A 5,216-nucleotide genomic window follows, 5' to 3' on the forward strand; every position below is an offset into this window, starting at 1 on the left:
CTGGTTTTTTTAAATTATAAAGAAACTACTAGAATACTAGAAATCATAGTAAACTTGAGTATAATACCAATGACGTTGTCGGTTGTTTTTATTACAATTAGTGTTGCACGTGATAGACAAGAGTTGCTCATTTTCGGATTAAAAGAAACGGAATGTCCTGTATCCCATTTTTCCTTTGGCTTTTGTTTATTCATAATTATATTAAAAAAATAATTTTACCAATTTTTATGAAAACGGAAAAATACAAAGACAAGTAGGTGTTTAATTATGGTTTAACAATAAGTATGAAAAACGTCAGTCAGCATGCGACCCAGTGGAAGATTGTTTTTGCTGACAAGGTCGTTGTATCGACCATAGAACTTACGAAAAGATTACTTCAAATGAGACGGTCGATAGTCCTGTTTTATCAACTTGTTTGTCAGTAGCTTGCCTCGCCTCGGAAACTATTCATACGTAGAGCTTGCCCATGCTTATCGAATTAACTGAGAGACAAAAACTCCATATGCAGTTGATGAAGGTATATTGTAACATAAGTAAGGTAAGTTGACTATAGAAAAATTGAAGTCATCGTGTTTATCATAAAGTTTTGTTGTTAGGTAACCATCAATGTCCCTTTCCAGTAAAATATCCAAATATGAAACAGATGACGCAGACACTTTGGTATCTTTTATTTCAAGTTTACTGGGATATCGAGTCGACGTTAGTATGGAAGTAACAATTGTTTATTGATAATACGTTGTCGATATACCTGGATGTTGTGTTGAAGGCTACAGCGAGTGTTCTATTTTCTTCACGTATAAGAAAGTCGCCTGCCTTTTTGGGTAAATAAATCCAATTAGAATAATATACCAAGTTAATAACTAATAATCATATGAAACTGACGTTGTGAGATCATTTGATGAAAAATTTCTATTGGACTCATTCAGATATGCTATTTGTTGGATACAACTAATACAAATGTTTTGAGAACCAGATGAAATATAGACAAACAAGTTTTCATCAATGAGGAGCCAAAAATGAACTGGTGGAGTAGAGATTGTTTGAGAAACATGTTTTATGATCGTAAGATGTTCATTTTAAGGAAGTCAATTTGGTTTTTCATTACATTTGGTCTGAGTGGTTTGTTTTTGCTCTCCTTATTCATCTAATTAGGATTATGGCATTTATTGCATGTCCTCCTATTTGGAACCAGAAAGCATGTCAAGCAAGAAAATTTCGCCAACGGGTTGTAATTGTTGAATGATATTTGTTGCATCATGTGGAGGTCTTCTACCGGTTACCTCCTTCTGTATTTTTCTCTTTGATTGCAAAGGGGTACCTGTCTTTCTTTGCTATCTTAGAAATGCAATTTGCACTGTGTGGATTTTGATGCATTGATTACATTGATGCTTTTTTAAAAAATCTTGCCCCGTTTCTTTTTAATTTCATGAGACAAATTCTGATTAAAAATCTTTAAGGAACACCTCTAATAGAACCAGTTGATGGTTGAAAGTCCATTGGTTTAGAGGATTAAGATTACTTAATCTATGGAATCTGCTGTTTCTGTTCTTTAAATTATATTTTTTGAGAAAAGAGCAATATTTTAAAAATACCAGTCTGCCTTACAGTGTTTTCACTGATGCCAGATTCCTCTTTTTGTAAACAAATTCCTTACAAAAACAGCTTTACAAGCCCCATAACGGATCACAATTAAAACTTATTGGGTAACACGTCTTGTCGCATCTATCGTATAAAGTCACAGAGTTTGCCCACGATTGGGAAACAGTAAACCACTGCAGAAGAATCACCAATCACGCTCAATTAAAATCAAGAAAATTAGAGTACACCGGTGATCATTTCAAACAAATTTCAAAATCGACCATAATCCCTTAGAGTATCGAAGAATTAAGAATCGCTGAAATTACGAAAATTTGAAATATTGTGTAAATTCGAGCAAATATTAATAATCATATATCTGAAATATTTGTCCCAGATGATGGAATATTTTTTTTTTTTTTTTGCTATATGGAATTGAAGAATAAAACAAAAATATCGCTAAAAAACGTAGAGTTCTCTTGGAACCAAACAAACCTAAAATGAAACCGCGCATTGAATAACAAACGGGTGAGATCCCTTTTAAAACGACAGACCTAAATAGATACAAAGATTGAAACAGTATGCTCTTTTCTATTTAAAGTCAAAAAGTGCTGATAACAGAAGATTCAAACGATATTAGAATTGAGGATCTACGAATGAGTACCACGTTAAATGGTCCATAGAAATGGGTCACAAAAACATGCATTGCATTGTTATCTGAATCACGGTCTTACTCAAACTTGCTTTTACATTATTATAGACAATGAAGGCAAATGTAAAATGTTAATCTATATGTTTTATTTTGTTGGCGAACGTGGCCACGGCCTTAGGACTGCCGTATGTAAAATGGCTAGCCCTATCATTAAAACATTACATTATGCATTACATTATAGATTAAAGTATGCATTACATTATACATTACATTATGCGTTACATTATACATTTAAGAAATAAACAACGTTATTTAGTGAACATGGCGTTATGAATAGCAATTGTTCTGTTGGCATATTCCATGATGCGCGTTTATTACTTATATTTGCATTTTACCACTCGCAAATACCCTGTATTAGCCTAGACCTTGACATTTAGCTATTACATCAAAAGTAAACATTCAGACTGTAATGTATCTTTTTAATTCACATAGATTTATTAACAGAATCAATGAAATGTTGTAACAGTAATTCCTTTAAAATGTTATCAAAAACATGTTTTAATATTACATGTAAATACGTCAATTTTAATGGAGTTGCAGAAAAACACATGATGTATCGTATAGTGTATATAACGTTACACCTTTATGACGTCATAGTATACTGACAGAGCAATTGCGATTATAGAGAAATAAATTGCAGCTCCTCCGTATGGGCTTACAGTGGGAAAGAACAATGGAAATGCAAAAATTACATTATATTTGCATTTCCATTGTTCTTTCCCACTGTAAGCCCATACGGAGGAGCTGCAATTATTTAAGTATTGAATCCTTATTTTTTGAAAGATATAGTCTCATAACTGCAACGGTGTGTGCATACAAATTGAATAACGCGCGTTAGCGCGTTATGAAAATTTGTTTGCACACACCGTTGCAGTTATGAGACTATATCTTTCAAAAAATAAGGATTTAATACTTATATTTACATTTTTTTACCTTCTTGCCTTTGACGCAAATGCGAATTATACCTCAAATTACTGTATTATCCTATGGGTAAGTTCAAATTAATGGAAGAGCCACAGTAACAGCCACAAGCGTGATATTTGATTTCCGCTTGTGACGTTGTATTTATCAGCGTTCAACGTTTGTGACGTCACAATTAAAACTCGTGATTTAACCTTTTAGTACCCTGTCTGTGTTACGGTGCTACATCTGCAGTAGCTTTAAATGCAAAATATATGTGAAATGTAAATATTTCTCTATAATCGCAATTGCTCTGTCAGTATACTATGACGTCATAAAGGTGTAACGTTATATATACTTTTCCATGACGTTAAAGATTTAAACCACTGTACGATACATCATGTGTTAACTCCGTTAAAATTGACGTATTTACATGTAATATTAAAACATGTTTTTGATAACATTTTAAAGGAATTACTGTTATATTAACATATCATTGATTCTGTTAACAAATCTATGTGAATTAAAAAGATACATTACAGTCTGAATGTTTACTTTTGATGTAATAGCTAAATGTCAAGATCTAGGCTGATACAAGGTATTTGCGAGTGGTAAAATGCAAATATAAGTAATAAACAACGATTATTTAGTGAACATGGCGTTATGAATAGCAACTGCTCTGCTGGCATATTTTCCATGATGCGCGCTATGCCAACAGAGCAATTGCTATTCATAACGCCATGTTCACTAAATAACGTTGTTTATTTCTTAAATGAATGTCAACCATTGATGACCATTATATCATCCATCACTCATTATGCAACATTAAGACAATTAGTCAACATTATACATTAAAGCATCATGCTCATTATACATTATGACATTATACATTACATTATTGGCGAAATGATTTTGAAAGATAGACAAAACAATACCGGTACTGGGAACAGATACTCAGTATTATTTTGCTATCAAATCTATAAAACCAAAAGCGTTGCGAAAAATCGCCACATGGTTGTTCGAGTTATGAGAGAACAACCACCGCCAATAACATTGGAGGATTAGCGACGCTTAGTACACTGGCCGTGTTCCACGTTCGCCATTAAAAGAGCAGATTTGTTGCAATGTACTTTGTAAATTGTAGAGTAGTATGTCATTTCCAAGTTCAGTTAGATGAACTCCGTCTTTTCTGAATAAGCCGTAAGAATCCCATGCGATTTCTGGATAGCTGATGTAAAAACAATCATTTTGTACAAACAATTTGCTCATAAAGCTGTTAATTCTTTTGGTAGCAAAATTTTGAGATTTTACATTATTGCTATAACGCCACGAAGATCTAGGAAGAATATGAGACCAACCAAGAATGGTGTTTGGAAGCCTGGTCTGAATTCTATGAAATATTTCTTTCATTTTTGTACGTCAGTCAAGAAGAGGAACATTACCAATATCATTTCCCCCACAGTGAATAATTAAAATATCAGGAGAAGGTTCGTACCTCAACAGCAACTGAATTCGAAGGAACAACTTATTCAACGTTAAACCGCCCTTGCCCTGCCAAAGGATGCGATAATTTTGTCGTTGAAGTCCTAGATGAGCTTTTTCTTCAGAAAGGCAAGCGCGTTGGAAAGCCCACTTGATAATAGATGAACCTATTATCCAAATGTTCCTTTCTTGACCTATATATGATAACAAATATGTACTAGTATATAAGGAAAAAACAAAAATTCTTACTGATTCGAATTTTTTAAATTCTAATGTAGCTTTTGTACGCATTTGATGACCATCTACCTTTTTTCATAATTTCTGATTCAGAATGACCTTTTAAAAAACTATCAGAAGCAGCCCCTATTCGAAAAGAGTGGGAAGTGTAGAGTGAGTTTGAAAGACCTATGATATCTATTGATTTATTCAGTACTGACGTAAACTGATAGCGCGTAAGTGGACTGCCATCCATGTGAATAAAGAGTTGCCCACCAATATTTGGCCTGACCGACAGATATCTTAGTAAAAGCAAAATAGGGCAAATAGC

The 5,216-nt window shown here is 33.4% G+C and overlaps 1 pseudogene; it reads right to left on the minus strand.

Moving 5' to 3' along the window:
• Positions 1–4,119: 4,119 nt before the first annotated feature.
• LOC128157033 (uncharacterized) lies at positions 4,120–4,985 on the minus strand (annotated as a pseudogene).
• Positions 4,986–5,216: the final 231 nt, after the last annotated feature.

This window comes from Crassostrea angulata, chromosome 7 (assembly GCF_025612915.1).
Source record: "Crassostrea angulata isolate pt1a10 chromosome 7, ASM2561291v2, whole genome shotgun sequence".
Taxonomy (NCBI): domain Eukaryota; kingdom Metazoa; phylum Mollusca; class Bivalvia; order Ostreida; family Ostreidae; genus Magallana; species Magallana angulata.